We start from the raw sequence: 20,811 nt of genomic DNA, 5'->3' as shown, positions 1-20,811 counted from the left end.
GCAAGAGGGTTCCCTTTTCTCCACACCCTCTCCAGCACTTATTGTTCGTAGATTATTTGATGATGGACATTCAGACCTGGTCCCAGCAAGACAGTTGCCTTGAAATTAGATCAAGAGGTGTGTTTAAATGCATGTAAAGTATTTAAGAGTAAGGCAACTCTAGTTATGGTAGCATAGGGCTCTCCTAACACCGTATATGGATTTTATAGCATGGCATCAGTTTGGGCTCTTCCCATTCATTAACTGGTTATTGTCTTGGTTCTCAATTATTTTTCAAAAGATCTGATTTTCCTGGAGAACTGAGTTACAAAAAGTGAGCTGTTACTGTACAGCCACCAGAATTGGAATCCATATGGTTGCATGAGGCTCTGAGAAACACTGAGAAGGCAAAGCGACAGCCAGTCAGTTCCTAGAGATTCTCATTTTCTAATCCATGGAGTAGACTTGAACCAAGTGTTTGTCATCCTCTTTTCTCCCATCCCTGCCCCCTACCAATGACAGAAGAAGAGAGAATGCTGGTTAAATGTGAACAGTAAAGCAATGGTAGTAAGCCATCCTCCTGTATCCACTGAGGAATTCTAGAGTGTGCCTTTCACGCTGAAGCACATCCAAAATTCTTCCAAGAACGAACTTCTGAGAAGCTCAACATTTTAGAGGGAAGGGAGACATGGCATTGCTTCAGGTGTGGGTGGGGGGAAGATGCGTGAATATTCACCCATCAAGCGTGGCCATCAAGCATATACAGATAGTCATCAACTTACAATGGGGTTACATCTTGGGATTCTAAGTTGAAAATATCGTAAGTACAAAATGCATTAAATACACCAAACATACTGAACACCATAGCTTAGCCTAGCCTACCTTCAACATGCTCAGAACACTTACATTAGCCTACTGTTGGGCAAAATCATCTAAAGCTGATTTTATAATAGTGTTGACTATCTCATGTAATTTATTGAATATTGTACTGAAAGTGAAAACAGCATGGCTGTCTGGGTACAGAATGGTTTTAAGTATCGGTTGTTTACCTTCATGATCATATGGCTGACTGGGAGCTGAGGTTTATTGCTGCTGCCCAGCATCAAGACAGAGTATCATATCATACATCGCTAGCCAGGAAAAGATCCAAATTCAAAATTCAAAGTTGAGATTCTTCTAAATGCATATTGCTTTCAAACCATCATAAAGTCGAAAAATCATACATCAAATCATTGTAAATCAGGGACCATTTGTAAAGTGTGCCAAAATTGTGTTAGCATGTTCACAAACGATATCAATAGCCTATCAACTTCACAACAGGTAGATATCATTTTCCCCATTATACTGAAGAGAAAACTGAGGTTTAAGGAAGCTAGATGACTTGCCTAGAAGCACACAGTTTATATGTACTAGAACCAGGATTGAAATTCAGCTCTCTCTGGAGCTAAACCCAGTGTCTGGCCACTAAAGATCAAAATTAAGCTCTCCACTCTCTACACGTTGCAGAAGAAATAAGAACAGGATAAAAGTCATGGAGGACCCAAGTTGTTTGCAAACCTCTTTTATTTTATCTTCTCCTGTGGTCCCCTATGCATGTGTAAACCACAGGGCACACTGGCCATCTTCATTTTTGACAGGCCTGGATCTTGGCGTGCATACGTTTGCTTGCTGAATGATTTTGGACCCCAAATGTTTCCCAGTGTGTTCTGGTTTTAATCAACTCTAATTGGTCTCCTTCTCCCATTTACGAATTATAATACACTTTGCCTCCAGGCATGTGTCACTCACATTGTTCAACAATTCCTCCAGCCTCAGGAATACATCAAAGCAAACTGCAAGAACCTAGGGGTAAAACAGGAATAAAAACACAGACCTACTAGAGAACAGACTTGAGGATATGGGGAGGGGGAAGGGTAAGCTGTGACAAAGCGAGAGAAAGGGATGGACATATATACACTACCAGACGGAAGGTAGATAGCTAGTGGGAAGCAGCCGCATAGCACAGGGAGATCAGCTTGGTGCTTTGTGACCGCCTGGAGGGGTGGGATAGGGAGGGTGGGAGGGAGGGAGACGCCAGCGGGAAGAGATATGGGAACATATGTATATGTATAACTGATTCACTTTGTTATAAAGCAGAGACTAACACACCATTGTAAAGCAATTATACTCCAATAAAGATGTAAATAAATAAAGTAAAAAAAAAAAAAAAAAAAAAAGCAAATTGCATTGATCCCTGCCAACTGGATCAGGGTGCAAAAGCACACTGCCAGCAGGAATGAGGAGGTGGCTCTGGAGAGAAAACATCTGTCCTGAGATTCACTAGCCTGATTCTTCTATGAGCAAATCCAAGAATTAACAAAGACAGCATCACTATCCTTCTCAGGCAAAGTATTATTTGGACCAAATTACACTGTGCTATCTGGTACTGTGCCATCTTAAATTTCACCCTCAATTAGTAAAGTGAATTAAGGGCTGATTAAACAGAGCAGGGCTCTAATTTTGGCACTGTTGACATTTTAGACTGGGCAATTCTTTAGAAGGGGGCCAGATTCTGTGCACTGTAGGACATTTTGCATTTAGCAGCATTTAGGATGCTAAACATTATAGGATGTTTAACCAGTAGCATCCCCCACAACTTTAACAACCAAAATTGTCTTCAGACATTGCCAAATGTCCCCTGAGGGGCAAAATTATCCCTAGTTGACAATCACTGGAGTCAATTGAAAAGACAGGTATTATCCTGAAATCAAATGCAGCTTTCCTAACTCTAATTAGGACTCAAGATAGGTTCAGAGGTCTTCTGCATCATATCAGTGTTCCATCTTCATGCAAGCCTAACATATCATGTATGAAAATTGCTTTAACCATGGTTACCTTGGAGTGCATCCAAATGCATTTCTGTCCTGAGTAATGGGGAATTAGCTTTCCTGAAAACAATTCTATGAACCAAATCTCACAAACACCAAGTACATGTAACATAAGCACCAAATTCACTGAATAGTGAACCATCCCGTTCTCTCTGTAGATCCAAGCACTTGACAAACACAACAGAACACTGGGTTAAAGACCTTCAAGATGACAGAGGAGTAAGACATGGAGATTACCTTCCTCCCCACAAATAATCAGAAATGCATCTACATGTGGAACAACTCTTACAGAACACCTACTGAACGCTGGCAGAAGACCTCAGACTTCCCAAAAGAGAAGAGATGCCCTCAGATGACCTACACTCAGAGGCGGGGCCAAATCCAAAGCTGAACCCCAGTGGCTGTGTGAACAAAGAAGAGAAACGGAAATTTCCCCCAGCAGCCTCAGGAGCAGCAGATTAAATCCCCACAATCAACGTGATGTACCCTGTATCTCTGGAATACCTGAATAGAAAAAAAATTATCCCAAAATTGAGGTGGTGGACTTTGGGAGCAACTATAGACTTGGGGTTTGCTTTCTGCATCTAATTGTTTCTGCTTTATGTTTATCGTAGTTTAGTATTTAGACTTTATTATCATTGGTATATTTCTTTATTGATTTGGTTGCCCTTTTCCTTTTCTCTAATTTTTCTATTTTTTTATATATATAGATATATTTTTTTTTCCTTTTTCTCTTTTTGTGAGTGTGTATGTGTATGCTTCTTTGTGTGATTTTGTCTGTATAACTTTGCTTTTACCATTTTTCCTAGGGTTCTTTCAGTCCATTTCTTTTTGTTTGGTGTTGTTTATTAGTATAGTTTTTAGCGCTTGTTATCATTGGTGGATTTGTTTTTTCGTTTAGTTGCTCTCTTCTTTCTTTCTTTCTTTTTTTTATATTACTTTTTAATTTTTTATTTTAATAACTTTATTTTATGTTATTTATTTCTTTTTTTTCTCCCTTTTCTTCTGAGCTGTGTGGCTGACAGGGTCTTGGTGTTCCAGTCTGGTGTCAAGCCTGTGCCTCTGAGGTGGGAGAGCCGAGTTCAGGACATTGGTCCACCAGAGACCTCCCGGCTCAATGCAATATCAAACAGTGAAAACTCTTCCAGAGATCTCCATCTCAAAGCTAAAACCCAGTTCCACTCAACGACCAGCAAGCTACAGTGCCAGACACCCTACGCCAAACAACTAGCAAGACAGGAACACAACCCACCCATTAGCAGACAGGCTGCCTAAAATCATAATAAGGTCACAGACACCCCAAAACACAACACCAGATGCAGTCCTGTGCACCAGAAAGACAAGATCCAGCCTCATTCTCCAGAAAACAGGCACCAGGCCCCTCCACCAGGAAGCCTACACAACCCACTGAACCAAACTTAGCCCCTGGGGGCAGACACCAAAAAACAGTGGGAACTACAAACCTGCAGCCTGCAAAAAGGAGACCCCAAACACAGTAAGTTAAGCAAAATGAAAAGACAGAGAAACACACAGCTGATGAAGGAGAAAGGCAAAAACCCACCAGACCAAACAAATGAAGAGTAAATAGGCAGTCTACCTGAAAAAGAATTCACAGTAATGAGAGTAAAGATGATCCAAAATCTTCAAAATAGAATAGAGAAAATACAAGAAACATTTAGCAAGGACCTAGAAGAACTAAAGAACAAACAAACAATGATGAACAACACAATAAAGGAAATTAACTACAAGGAATCAAAAGCAGAATAACTGGGGCAGAAGAACAGATAAGGGACCTGGAAGATAAAATAGTGGAAATAACTACCACAGAGCAGAGTAAAGAAAAAACAATGAAAAGAATTGAGGACAGTCTCAGAAACTTCTGGGACAACATTAAACATACCAACATTCTAATTATAGGTGTCTCAGAAGAAGAAGAGAAAAAGAAAGGGACTGAGAAAATATTTGAAGAGATTATAGTTGAAAACTTTCCTAAAATAGGAAAGGAAATAGTCAATCAACTCCAGGAAATGCAGAGAGTCCTATACAGGATAAATCCAAGGAGAAACACACCAAGACACATGTTAATCAAACTATCAAAACTTAAATACAAAGAAAAAATATTAAAAGCAGCAAGGGAAAAACAACAAATAACATACAATGGAATGCCCATAAGGTTAACAACTGACCTTTCAGCAGAAACTCTGCAAGCCAGAAGGGAGTGGAAGGACACCACTCCTTTCTATTTAAAGTGATGAAAGGGAAAAACCTACAACCAAGATTACCCAGCAAGGATCTCATTCAGATTCAACAGAGAAATTAAAACCTTTCCAGACAAGCAAAAGCTAAGAAAATTCAGCACCACCAAAACAGCTTTACACAAATCCTAAAGGAAATTCTCTAGGCAGGAAACACAAGAGAAGGAAAGCCTACAATAGCAAACCCCCCAAAATTAAGAAAATGGTAATTGGAACATACATATCGATAACTACCTTAAATGTAAATGGATTAAATGCTCCAATCAAAAGATATAGACTGGCTGAATGCATACAAAAACAAGACCCATATACATGCTGTCTATAAGAGACCTACTTCAGACCTAGGGAAACATACAGACTGAAAGTGAGGGGATGGAAAAAGTTATTTCATGCAAATGGAAATCAAAAGAAAGCTGGAGTAGCAATTCTCCTATCAGACAAAATAGACTTTAAAACAAAGACTATTACAAAGGACAAAGAAAGATACTACATAATGATCAAGGGTTCAATCCAAGAAGAAGATACAACAATTGTAAATACTTATGCACCCAACATAGGAGCACCTCAATACATACGGCAAATGCTAACGGCCATAAAAGGGGAAATTGACAGTAACACAGTCATACTAGAGGACTTTAACACCCCACTTTCACCAATGGACAGATCATCCAAAATGAAAATAAATAAGGAAACACAAGCTTTAAATGATACATTAAACAAAATGGACTTAATTGATATTTATATGATATTCCATCCAAAAACAACAGAATACACTTTCTTCTCAAGTGCTCATGGAACATTCTGCAGAATAGGTCATATCTTGGGTCACAAGTCAAGCCTTGGTAAATTTAAGAAAACTGAAATCGTACCAAGTATCTTTTCCAACCACAAGGATATGAGAATAGAATTCAATTACAGGAAAAAAATCTGTAAAAAAAAAAACAAGCACATGGAGGCTAAATACACTACTAAATAACCAAGAGATCACTGAAGAAATCAAAAAGGGAATCAAAAAATACCTAGAAACAAATGACAATGAAAACACGATGACCCAAAACCTAGGGGATGCAGCAAAAGCAGTTCTAAGAGGGAAGTTTATAGCAATACAATCCTACCTCAAGAAAAAAGAAACATCTCAAATAAACTACCTAACCATACACCTAAAGCAACTAGAGAAAGAAGAACAAAAAACACCAAAGTTAGCAGAAGGAAAGAAATCATAAAGATCAGATCAGAAATAAATGAAAAAGAAATGAAGGAAACTATAGCAAAGATCCATAAAACTAAAAGCTGGTTCTTTGAGAAGATAAACAAAATTCATAAACCATTAGCCAGACTCATCAAAAAATAAGGGAGAAGACTCAAATCAATAGAATTAGAAATGAAAAAGGATAAATAACAACTGACACTGCAGAAATACAAAGGATCATGAGAGATTACTACAAGCAACTATATGCCAATGAAATGGATAACATGGTAGAAATGGACAGATTCTTTGAAAAGCACAACCTTCTGAGACTGAACCAGGAAGATAGAAAATATAAACAGACCAATCACAAGCACTGAAATTGAGACTGTGATTAAAAATCTTCCAACAAACAAAAGCCCAGGACCAGATGGCTTCACAGGCGAATTCTATCAAACATATAGAGAGGAGCTAACACCTATCCTTCTCAAACTCTTCCAATATATAGCAGAGAGAGGAACACTCTCAAACTCATTTTACAAGGCCACCATCACCCTGATACCAAAACCAGACAAAGATGTCACAAAGAAAGAAAACTAAAGGCCAATATCACTGATGAAGAGAGATGGAGAAATCCTCAACAAAATACTAGCAAACAGAATCCAACAGCACATTAAAAGGATCATACACCATGATCTAGTGGGGTTTATCTGAGAAATGCAAGGATTCTTCAATATACGCAAATCAATCAATGTGATAAACCATATTAACAAACTGAAGGAGAAAAAACATATGATCATCTAAATAAATGCAGAAAAATCTTTTGACAAAATTCAACACCCATTTATGATAAAAACCCTCCAGAAAGTAGGCATAGAGGGATCTTACCTTACAGAATAAAGGCCATATATATGACAAAGCCACAGCCAACATCATTCTCAATGGTGAAAAACTGAAACCATTTCCTCTTGGATCAATAACAAGACAAGGTTGTCCACTCTCACCACTATTATTCAACATTGTTATGGTAGTTTTAGCCACAGCAATCAGAGAAGAAAAAGAAATGAATCCAAATCGGAAAAGAAGAAGTAAAGCTGTCACTGTTTGCAGATGACACGATACTATACATAGAGAATCCTAAAGATGCTACCAGAAAACTACTAGAGCTAATCAATGAACTTGGTGAAGTAGCAGGATACAAAATTAATGTACAGAAATCTCTTGCATTCTTATACACTGATGATGAAAAATCTGAAAGAGAAATTAAGGAAGCACTTCCATTTACCATTGCAACAAAAAGAATAAAATATATAGGAATAAACCTACCTAAGGAGACAAAAGAACTGTGGGCAGAAAGCTATAAGACACTGATAAAAGAAATTAATGATGATACAAACAGATGGAGTAATACACCATGTTCCTGGATTGGAAGAATCAACATTGTGAAAATGACTATACTACCCCAAGCAATCTACAGATTCAATACAATCCCTATCAAACTACGAATGACATTTTTCACAGAACTAGAACAAAGAATTTCACAATTTGTATGGAAACACAAAAGACTCTGAATAGCCAAAGCAATCTTGAGAAAGAAATACGGAGCTGGAGGAATTAGGCTCCCAGACTTCAGACTATACCACAAAGCAACAGTAATCGACACAATATGGTACTGGCACAAAAACAGAAATATAGATCAATGGAACAGGATAGAAAGCCCAGAGATAAACCCACGCACATATGATCACCGTATTTTTGATAAAGGAGGCAAGAATATACAATGGAGGAAAGACAGCCTCTTCAATAAGTGGTGCTGGGAAAACTAGACAGCTACATGTAAAAGAATGAAATTAGAACACTCCCTAACACCATACAGAAAAATAAATTCAAAATGGATTAAAGACCTAAATGTAAGGCCAGACACTATAAAAGTCTTAGTGGAAAACATAGGCAGAACACTCTATGACATAAATCTCAGCAACATCATTTTTGACCCACCTCCTAGGGAAATGGAAATAAAAACAAAAATAGGCAAATGGGACCTAATGAAACTTAAAAGCTTTTGCGCAGCAAAGGAAAACATAAACAAAATGAAAAGACAACCCTCAGAATGGGAAAAAATATTTGCAAATGAAGCAACTGACAAAGGATTAACCTCCAAAATTTACAAGCAGTTCATGCAGCTCAATATCAAAAAAACAAACAACCCAATCCAAAAATGGGCAGAAGACCTAAACAGACATTTCTCCAGAGAAGATATACAGATTGCCAACAAACACACGAAAGGATGCTCAACATCACTAATCGTTAGAGGTGACGTATCACCTCACACCAGTCAGGATGGCCATCATCAAAAACTCTATAAACAATAAATGCTGGAGAGGGTGTAGAGAAATGGGAAACCTCTTGCACTGTTGGTGGGAATGTAAGTTGATACAGTCACTATGGAGAACAGTATGGAGGTTCCTTAAAAAACTAAAAATAGAACAACCATATGACCCAGCAATTCCACTACTGGGCATATACCCTGAGAAAACCATAATTCAAAAAGAGTCATGTACCACAATTTTCATTGCAGCTCTATTTACAATAGCCAGGATATGGACGCAACCTAAGTGTCCATCAACAGATGAATGGATAAAGAAGATGTGGTACATATATACAATGGAATATTACTCAGCCATAGAAAGAAACGAAATTGAGTTATTTGTAGTGAGGTGGATGGACCTAGAGTCTCTCATACAGAGTGAAGTAAGTCAGAAAGAGAAAAACAAATACCGTATGCTAATACTTATATATGGAATCTAAAAAAAAAAAAAAAGGTTCTGAAGAACCTAGGCACAGGACAGGAATAAAGATGCAGACGTAGAGAATGGACTTGAGGACACAAGGAGGGGGAAGGGTAAGCTGGGACGAAGTGAGAGAGTGGCATGTAAATATATACACTACCAAATGTAAAATAGAAAGCTAGTGGGAAGCAGCCACATAGCACAGGAAGATCAGCTTGGTGCTTTGTGACCACCTAGAGGGGTGAGATAGGGAGTGTGGGAGGGAAACGCAAGAGAGAGGAGATATGAGGATATATGTATATGTATAGCTGATTCACTTTGTTATAAAGCTGAAACTAACACACCATTGTAAAGCAATTACACTCCAATAAATATGTTAAAATAAATAAATAAATAAATAGGTAAATAGACAAAAAAACACTGGGTTACAATACCGCAGCGAAGTTATCCATACATCAGGCTGAACACACATTTATTTGTACATTATTATTTATATAAGTTTTGTGCCTCTGCCAGTTTCAGAATTAAATAACAGAATGGGGAGCAAGAAAGATTGGAAGTAAAGAGAAAAGGGATACTCAGATGAGAACTGAAGAGATGGAGAGCTGAGTTGGCAGGTCACTCTATAAATACTAGCATAACTTTGGATTCTCCATGTGACTCGTAAGTTATACCCAACAAAACTGTATATATAAAACGAACTCACTTTCACAGACCTCATTGAATTGGGTCCAAGAACTGACTCACTACCAAGAAGAGTTAGAAAGATCCATAAAAGGAGCCAAGACTGGGTTGGTCCAGAAGAGAATAAGACATATTAGCTTGTTCAATAGCACTTGAGCTCTAAAACTTAAGGGATGAATTCATCACATGGAAGCATTTATATTCAAAGATTACTATAGGCCCTGCCTCTGTGAAAGGCTGAGCATCAGGCCTGGAAGTAGTACATGCTCAATAAGGGTCTCTCCCCTCTGCTTCTCTCCTCTTCCCCCTTCTCTTCTTGCACCTCCTCCTCACCTTCTTCCTCCTCATCATAATAATGTCATCATCATCATTATTTATGTATTGATATAAATTGGTTTTATGATAGAAGCAAGGAGGCTTCATGGTCTCAATTACTGGTGAATATTCAGAATGTAGAACTAACTGAATGAAGGGTGGTGACCCCACTAAGGTGAACACCTTTACTAGCCTCAAGAAAGATAACTTTCCTGATTTGTTTATGGAGGAAATGGGTATGGACATAGAATTCCAGCCATCCTTTGGTTGGCTACTGCAGGTCAATTCAATAGGAGATGCCAAATCCTAACATCGGGGGATGAAAGGATGCCAAGACTAGGATGAACTGTTTATTACCATAGCTGAGCAAAGAATCCGAAACAGTTACCCTAGTTAAGCTTAGAATACAGCTGAAATGCTAGAGAAGACTCAGAGTTCTATTCCTGATTGTGACCAACACAGGCAGAGGTGATAGAACTCTGAAAGCAGGCCAACAGGTTTGGGCAACCCTGTACAGGGTCCAATATCTGGAGGATATCACGGGAAGAATTTTCAAGGCCCCTCCTATTAACGCCTAAATGACCTGGGATAAATTGGCTAACTCCAGGTCAGCATGGAAACAGCATCTGAACAAGAAACTGGTGGTCTCAGGATGATAGGACCATACATTGTGCTGCTTCAGATCAGTCATTCCAGAGGAGAGGAAGCTAGATGTAGGGTAGAGCTGTGCTAGGCTACCAAAGGAAGGGGTGTCTACCACCTATGAGAGGCTCTTTCTTCCAGGGGTATTGGGAGAACTGAAGCATTGCATTCTCATTGCTAGTCATCATAGCTACATTTCAGATATGGTGTGCTCACAATATTTGAGACCCTATCCAATAAATTTAATTTCTCAAGCTTCTGGTTGGTACTCAGTCTAATAGATGTATGACCTTTAAAAAAAGTATAACTCACAAATACTTTCTCTCCAATAGTCCTTACCCACAAGGAGAGAATCATGGAATAGCATAATTTCACCCTAAAAGCTACCTAATCCAGATTTTCTTGGAAGGTCAGAAATCTCCTACTGAGAATATATGACCTGGATTTAGATGTCACAGCAGACATAGCATTGAATTTCACTGAATCACATAGAGAAAAACGTTTATTCCCAGTAAAGTGTTTATTCTTCTTTTAGGGAATGTCTGTTAATGTCTTAGTTATTAGTATATTTCCAATTATTTTCCAATAGTTGCTAATCTTTTTAGAAAGCAGAGAGCAGGCTCAGAGACTCTGCAGGCTCAGAGACTCTACAGGCAAGTGTCTAGCTGGACTTTAACAGCATTGCATTGTTTATATTAAATTTATTTTTGTCACTACTTTCTATTTTTGCTAAGTACTACTGCTATATTTATGGTTGTATATAAAGTGCCACCTTAAGTTACATTAAGTTAAAATGAATAAATTTGCTGAAATAAATCATGTCAAGTAAACAATAGTATCATTGATCCAAAATATGAAAAAAAAGTATGAAAGTAGCATACAAATGACTAAATTTGAGGAAAATACTATCTCATTCCTACTCCTGTCTTTTTAAAGATGAGGAAACTGTGACCCAGGGGGTTATGTGGCTTGCCCAAGATCACAGAGTCAATTAGCGCAAAACTAGGATTTGAACCTAGGTGGCTTGATGCACAGTCTTATCAGTTGTCACCTGTAGTGGATGCTACAGCTGTGCCTCTTGGGTCTCCCCTTCAGGACTGAGGCACTCATCCCCCACACCAAAGGGAATATTAGTGACTGACAGCTCTCACCTGAGTCCCTCTTTGGGAACTGCTGTCGAGATGAAGAGATCTCTAACGGCATGTCCTCTCTCTGGAAGCAGCCTATAACCAATGACTGGTCAGTGGTGTGGGGGAGGAGGTATAAAGTTTCAACCCCCTGACCACAGGATGAGACAGTTGCTAAAGGACAATCAGCTTGAGCCTTTGCTGTGACTACATTGCATTTCATCTCCTCCCACTGCCCAATCCTGCTTCCTTCATTCCCCCCGTGTGTGGACCTGAGACACGCCCCAGTACACTTCCTGAATGCACATCTTTGTCTCAAAATCTGTTTCCCAGGGAACCTATAAAATATCATGTTTCCTCTCTACTTTAAAGGAAAAAAATGAAGCTATTTATTAGAATACGTATCATTAAAGAGAACGGGAGAAAAGTAAGTAAATGTAATATTCTAATTAGTTGTGACCAGATTAGAATTTTATAACTCGTTGCCAAAGGCTGCTGTAAAACTTACAAAACAAGAAAAGAAATGGAGTATAATCATAGGTAGCATATATGAGTTTAAGGGGGTATTTTGTGGTCAAAAATGAATAATCAGATTGCAAATTAGAGCTTAATCTTCAACTGTAGTGTCAATTGTAGATTTAGCTCTAAATTTTGAAGTGACAACTGCAAATATAGGGATTTAGATATTTGAATATATATCCACAACAGATAGTAATTTTACAATATTGTTTTTAAAAGTATACTATTTTAAGGGAACGTCTGACATGATTCTAAAAATATAAAATGGAATAGAACATAATACAGAAGTTTCCTCAACTAACAAATTCAACAAACTCTTAATAAAGTCCTGCTAAGTATTTCAGAGAATACAGACTTGAGAAAGATACTGCCTCTGTTATCAAGTAATGAGCAGTATATTAAAGGGTTAGGACTTTATCATTATTTCTTGAAGTACTGTTGCTGCTTCATTCTCTTCTGTCCTTCCAGAACTCCAATTAAATGTATGTTAGACCTTCTCTATCCCCTGTATTTCTTACCTGCCCTTCTGCATATTTAAGCTTTTTGGCCTTCTGTGCTTCATTCTAGATAGTTTCTTATGACCTGATTTTCAATTTTTTTCTTCAGCCAAGTGTAATCTGCAGTTAAATCTATCCATTGAGTTCTTAATTTTGGTTATTTATTTTTCAGTTCAAGAATTTCTATTTGGTTCCTTTTCAAATCTGCTATATCACATTGTATGTATTATAGTTCATTGCCAAATTTTTCAAACTTGATTTTAATCTCTTTGAACATAGTAACCAAAGCTTTCTTACATTCTGTGACTGGTAATTCTTGTTTCTGGAGTACAACAGAATCTGTTATTTCTTTTTTTCTTCTTTTTTTAAAAATTGAAGTATAGTTGATTTACAATGTTGTGCCAATCTCTGAAGTACAGCAAAATGACTCAGTTATACACATTCTTTTTTTATATTATTTTCCATTATAGTTTATCACAGGTTATTGATTCCCCGTTTCTGCTGGTGTTTACTCATATTGATTTATCTCCCCTTGTCCCTGGTTTCCAAATTATTTGTAGAATTAATGTAAGGCCTAGTATGATATTTTCTTCCACTGATTTTAATTTGCTACTACCAGGCACCTAGAAGCTCTAGGAACCTGAGACTGCCCATTCAAGTCTTAGGATTTTCTGGGCCACCCAGATGAGTTGAAGAATAGCTCAGTGTAAAGATTAGTTTATGTATGGCTAACCTTTATTTCTAGGGGGCATCCCTCCAGGTCTCAGCCCAAAAGCAGACAGTAGTTTACCAGGGTCCCCATTCTTGGCAAGCCCTATATTCCAACTCCTTTTCTTCTAGACATGCAAAGTTACAGAACATACAATTTAAACTTTCCAGCCACACCTTCCAAAATAGTAAATGCCTCCAAAGCAGAAGTGCCAGAATTTTGCTCATCTCTCTGGGTTTCCCACCTCTTCTGTCCTCAGGTCATTAAATGTTCATTATCTCACTAGAATATGGATGCTTTTTAGAAAAAAATTATTTATATTATATCTATATTTTAAACTGTCTCCAACACAAGTGTTGATCTGAATTATCTAATCAATCTATTACTCAGGAAGAGAAGGTCATGGAATACTGGAGATTGTTTGAGATGCCCCTTCTTCCAAGAATACATTGGGCTGTTGTTATACCTTCACTTATAATAATACTTTATAATTATTTGTTCATATGTCAACCCGAGCAATCACATGGCATAGATTCTTATTCAAACTGTAGGCAAATCTAAGATTTAAGTGCTTAGTTAAAGTGCAGATGTATGATTATCTAGAGAAAGTGTCTGTAACTTTCAGGAGATTCTCAAATGTATATCTGGTTCCTCTAGACACATACAGTGAGCTCTGGGAGGACAAAGACCATGTCATATTTATTTTGGGATTCTCCCTGCCCAGTAAAGGTTTGTTGAAAAATAAAGAACAACTATAATAAAGCAAAGCATAGATGGTTTAAGAGAAAGGTACAAATGTTTAGATGCTACTTCAGAAGACAGAGAAAAATATCACCTACACAAATTATCAAAAGAGGCTTTTTTTGAAAAGTAACATTACAGTTGATCCATCAAAGGTACTTAAAATTTTCAAAAGTATAGATCAGATATGAAAGATGTTCAAGGCAAAGTTGGGATGTGGATATAAAAAGAGTATTGTGACCAGTTTGGAGGCATGAAAGATATATCACAATTGGACAGAATTGTGGGGTTTCTTTTATGTGACTAGAACTCACCTCTACTATTCCAACCTTAAAGAGCTCCATTCCATGAAACAAAACCCAAGTAAATACCTTGAGAGAGTGAAATCTTATGGTGTAGCTTATTACCCTGAAATTGTTCACAAAAATTTGTGTGAGTATTTATCTGGGGAAAGTGTCTTTAGCTTTCAATGGCATCAGAAAGGAATCTATAGGACTTCCCTGGCGGTCCACTGGTTAAGACGCCTCGCTTCCCCTGCAGGGGGTGAGGGTTCAATCCCTGGTCGAGGAACTAAGATCCCACATGCCATGGGGTGCAGCCAAAAAAAAAAGGAATCTGTGACACCCCACTCCCTGGAAGAAAAAAGAATGAAAAGATTAAGAATTGTTAAAAAAAAAAAGACCACATTATGAATTAACATAAGTACATAGGCATAGCTGAACATGTTACAGCAGCTGAGCCTTCAGATCTTCCCCAGGGACTTGGAGTAATGATAATACTGTGTTCTCAGCCAGTCACCACAGAATAAAATGGTCCATGGAGCAAAGGAGGGCAGGTGTGACTGCAGCATTCTGGATCTCTCTCTTCCTGACATTAGTCATTAACATTTGGAAGAATTTCAGTATGAAAGTATGTGAGTAATAAGATTCTTGAACCTTGCCACCCACTACCTAGCACAGTCTCTGGCATGAGGGAAGCATTCAATAAATGAATGAACCATTAACAAGAGAGTCATAATATACCAAAGAAACAGATGATATTGCTGGGCACATTCCTAGCACTTAAGTCTGAAAACCAACAAAACAGAGGATGCTGGCCCAGGGGATTCGAGTCAAACAGAAAGACAGTGGCAGCATCCAAAATCAACTCTGGCCTCCTGAAGTCCAGCCATGAAACCTATATATGTTTATTTTAAACAAACATTTATGTCAAATGTAAAATTTCCAAACACTATCAAGCAGAGCTCTATTAGATGTCAGAGAACTGGGATCTTCCAGTAAAAGAAATTTTAAGCATATAAATTTGTTTACTGTTGCCATGTACTGGTGAAGTGTGGTATGGCAGAGAAGTTCTATGAAAGCAACAACACTTAAGAAAAAGAGAATGGAGTTAAATTCAAACATCATTAAGTATAAGAGTTAGATCCTGGGGAAAATGTTTCATGGCCAAAAATAATTCATGTAAGAAAAGTTTGATAAAGTTGACTATTAAAATGCAACACATAAAATATCAAAAAATGAAAATAAAACACAAGCCAAGTCAAATTTAAGTGAAACGCTAGAAGAAACTATACTTCTATTTATTTAAGTTATATCACAAAAGATTGAGCTGGGTCTATATGTACTGGCTTGAAATATGTGCAATTATACTGACATGTAGGAAAAGCAAATTGAATACTAGTGTGTTAAAATGATATATACACACAGAGACATAGTTATAGAAATACACATATTGCTATATGTATGTAAACATATAAAAGAATATACAGCAGACACTTGTGTGGTTGTCTTAGGGATCAGGATTTGATGGGGTGATTTTTACTCCCTAAAATTTATATCTATAGTTGAATTAAATTTTTGCAATCACGAGCTTGTATTACTTCTTTAATCAGGAAAAAAATGTGTAGTGGTGAAAAGGACAGGTAAAAGGAAAAGAGACTCTGTAGCCTGATCAGTAATAGCAATGAGTAATAAGCAAGCTAGGGTCAGACTGTGCCTGAGTTCACATCCTGACCCTGCTACTTAAAGGCTATGTGACCTTGACAAGGGCCTTGTGTTCCTCACCTGTAAAATGCAGATAACAGTCGTACCCACCTCACAGGATTGTTGTGAGGACTGCATGAGATAACACATGTCACATGTTTAGACTTCTTCCTGGCACATAGTCATGCTCAGCAAATGTGAGGCAGCTCATGGCAAAAACACTTCTTGAATTTTAATATCCACTTTCAAGTAATACCTATTCAAATATTACTATTCTAGCCTCTTCCTTAGTCTAAAATTTTAGCTGTGGTTTGGGGAATTTTTTTCCTTTAGGGTATATGATATATATTTTATGTTTTAATAATGAAAGTCAAGGAGAAAATGGAATTTTCTTATAGTGACTTCTTAATCTACCTATTGTGAAAAGTAGAAAATATCTGCATTGTCATGGGGGTTTCCTGGATTAATTTGAGTGTTAAGAGGAATGGGATAAGGATGCCTATGGGTCAGAAATTTAGGGCATTGGGCTGTACCCACTGGTGGGATCGGAAGATTTTTGAGATGTTAACACACACTGAGCTTGGGTTTGTTTGGTTTTTTTTAAGAGTAGAGGGAGAATTCATTACTGACCATTTATTGAAGAAGCTGCCTTCTCTCCAAGTTCCCTAGGGGAAGTTTCATCAGATATCACAACTCTGAAATCTGACCCTGCCTTTCATCTGAAACCTGAGGTTAATGCTGTTCTTATCACCATCTGGCCTCCTGATCAGAAGCAGAACGGCTCTCTTGAGCCTCTAGGAAGAACATTTTTCTAAACCTCCACATCTGTCACTTGTATTCTTTCTCCCAATCAAGTAAGGATTAGAATTCATGTAACTCAAAGCCTACAGATAGATCGTAGAATCATCCGTTTGTGGAATTCACCAAGCAGAGGAATGACCCTAGGTCTCCAATAGATCTAACTTTGTATCAACTCAGATCAGAAATGTTTCAACAAGCCAGAGGTTAGTTTCCAGATCAGGAGAAATTCAACCCTCACAGACCAGCAGTGATTTAACATGGCATTGGTCTACAACCATTGTTTCCCAAATGTGCTCCATGGATTTCCCAAATGTGCTCCATGGATTCCTAAAGTCTTGTGGAATACTAGTGGGGTTTTGCTATAAAAAATTATCCCATCTCTAAGATGGTTTAGAAGTGCCATATAGTATATCCCCAACTTGATAATATACATGCACATTCATCTTATTATTCAATCAGTAAATATTTATTGAGCACGTACTATGTCCTAGATAGTGCTTTAGGTAGTAGGGGTAAAGGTGAACAAGACAGATGAGATCCCCACCCTGGTGGAAGAAGGCAGAGAAGATACAAACAAGCATCAGGAAATGGCAAGTTCTATGCAGAGAGTCAAACTAGAGAGGTGGGACTTAGAGTGACTGGGTAGTTCATTGGGCTGTCAGAGTATTCCTCTCTGAGTAAAAGACACTTAAACTGAGAGCTGTAGGACAGAAATGTTTGAAAAGCCTTTAAAAGATTGATTATTTTTCAGTAAAGAAATCAGTAAATTTATTTACCCTGACATCTCAGATCCATCTGTCAACAAGACCCTTTGTGAGCAGAATACTCATTGGCATCCCAGGGAACACTGGTGTTCTGTGGAACCCAGTTTGAGAAGTGCTGGACTGAACATGTGCTGGTAGCGCTGTTGAATGCAGACAATATCTGCAAGACAATCACCTGTTACACTGGTAAGTGCTGCTAAAATGACCTGAAACCCCACCTTGGAGGGCTGACAGACACAATCACTGCCTCCACTGATACTCAGAAAATTGGAGGCAGTAGCAGTGGCAGGAAATGACATTCTGAAGTGTGCATTTCAGGTTCTGTAAGACTTGCCCCCAGAGGAACTCAGAGCGTCATCCGATGTGCTGCCTTTGCAAGAAAGGCAGCCTGGGAGTTGAGGAGGACACCCATGGCACATGAGGGAAGCTCCCACTTGGCAGTTGGCAGCCCCAACATGTCCCTGCTGCCCTATCACTCTCTTTCTGTCCCATCTCCCACCCCTACACCCTGCCTATGCCCAAAGGACCTAGAGCCAGGGGTCTGCAATCTACCACCAACAGCCAAGTCCAGCCCACTCCCTGTTTTTTTTGTTTTTTGGTTTTTTTTGCGGTATGCAGACCTCTCACTGTTGTGGCCTCTCCCGTTGTGGAGCACAGGCTCCGGACGCGCAGGCTCAGCGGCCATAGCTCACGGGCCCAGCTGCTCCGCGACACGTGGGATCTTCCCGGACCGGGGCACGAACCCGTGTCCCCTGCATCGGCAGGCGGACCCTCAACCACTGCGCCACCAAGGAAGCCCCTACTCCCTGTTTTTTGTACACAATTTTACTGGAACATAAACCCATTCGTTTGCACACTGCCTACAACTACAGTTGCAGGGTTGAACGAGCATGACAAAGATCCTGTGGCCGGAAAAGCCTAAAAAATTTGCTATCAGGCCCTTAGAGTTTGCTGACCCCCGCTGTAGGCACCTGTTCTCTGCCCTCTTGGCCAGTCCTGCCAGCCTTGTGGGAACAGCTGCTGTCTTCCCCGCATGTGCCAAGTGGGGGGGGGGGGTCTCCATTCTCCTCAGCAGACACCTACCACCTGGGAAAATCTGTTCTGAATCTTCTCAATGCCCCTCCTTTTCCTCAGAGAGTTTATACACCTGGCGAGAAAGCATCCACTGGTGTCAGATTCCCTCCTCTCAAATTCCAGCTTTGCCACTCACTCACTTTGTGACCTTGAGAAGTGTGTTAACCTCTCCAACCTTCTGTTTGAGAGTTTTAAAATGAGGATAATACCACCCACCTCCTTGGGTTGTTGTAAGGATTAAATGAGATGATACATGTGAAGGACTTTGCACAGCTCCTTACGTGTAGAAACTGTTTAATAAATGTTAGATATCATTATAACCATTATTATGAAAGGGACCAAGCAGAGGGACTTAGACACATAAAACATGACAAAGTCCTCCATGCAAACTTTCAACTAACAAATATGAATTAAGAAAGTTAGGGCAAAGGTGTGGAGTACCCAAAATGCTCATAAATTAATGGTATTTACAGGGTTAATAGGTGTTTATTTTGGAGCACTCATTTTTGAAAAATATTATCTACTACAGCTGACCATACATGTATCCCATGAGCCCTCGACTCCACTCTAGGTATTTACCCAACAGACACGTGTACCTACCTTCACAAAAACATGCCCTGGAATGTTCATAGCAGCCATATTTGTTATAGCCAAAAAAAGAAAACTACCCCAAATATCACGAGCTCTAGAATGGATAAATGAACCGTGGAACGTTCACGCAACGGAATGCTCTTCAGCAATGACAGTGAGAACAATCTACAACTGTTATCGAAAGGGGGACTCTCACAATGCTGAGTGAAAGGAGCCAGACACAAAAGAAGATTGACTGTGGGGTTCCAATTACATGAAGCACAAGGCATGCAAGACTGATCTGCGGGGTTAGAGATCAGGGCAGTGGTTACAATGGGGGAGCACGGCTGGAAGTGGGGGTGTGAGGGGTCCTCTGAGATGCTGGGAGCTCACTTCGTCTGGGTGCTGGTTACATGGGTGTATTCATTTTGCAAAATTTTATAAGGGAGGGAGGGAAAGGGGGAGGGGAAGGCAGGGAGGGAGGGAGGAGAAAAATATGTATTGAGCGCATACTCTGTGCCATTCTGTTTCTTCCACACTCTTTGTTCTACTCATTCTTTTATTCTTGGCATCTCTGCTGTTGATCTCTTCCTCCCCCTACACCACATTCTTTTCTCTAATGAGAGTTTGATTTGCGAATCCATCACTTTGAAGGAGCCATGCAGTATTCACTCCGTGAAAAAGTACAGATCCCAAACCTTTGACTTCCTACATTTCAGGTCTGGCACAAGGATATGGAGGTCACATCCAAGTGGATGCATTTCTGTGTGCCTATTTCTGAAATATGAAGAAGTACCTTGTCTGTTTGATTCATAGCTGCCTGTCCCATGCTTACAGATATGGTACAGCGATTGTAACCTAGACCAGCTTCTCTTCCCTGGCTGCATACTTCCCCAGCTCCCGGGGCTGAAACTCAGACTATGTTTGGCTTTCATCAGAACAGTTCCAGTTTTAGCAACTGAGTTGTGGAGTACATGTTGCCAGGTTATGAATTTCTACCGACAGAAATTCTCTCTGTTGGCCATTTGCCTCAACATGTCCCCAGCAATGGCACATTTCCAATTACACCTCAAAGCCATGCAGGCCTCTGTCCCTCACCTGCTGCCCTGAGGAGGTGGGTGCTCAGCGAGGCGGTCAGATCCAGAATCTGGGCTCAGGGGGACGGAAACGCTGAGTGCTCTCAATTCCCAAAAGTGAGGATGGGACTTTTGGACTCAACTCTGGTCACCTTAATGCAGACGTGTTATGAGAGCTGCTTTGACACAAGGACATTTGAATGCTGCCTCTAAAATAATTTGTGTTTCTTCCAA

Source organism: Phocoena phocoena, chromosome 2, assembly GCF_963924675.1.
Source record: "Phocoena phocoena chromosome 2, mPhoPho1.1, whole genome shotgun sequence".
In the NCBI taxonomy this organism is placed as follows: domain Eukaryota; kingdom Metazoa; phylum Chordata; class Mammalia; order Artiodactyla; family Phocoenidae; genus Phocoena; species Phocoena phocoena.
This window is presented reverse-complemented; position numbering follows the sequence as displayed.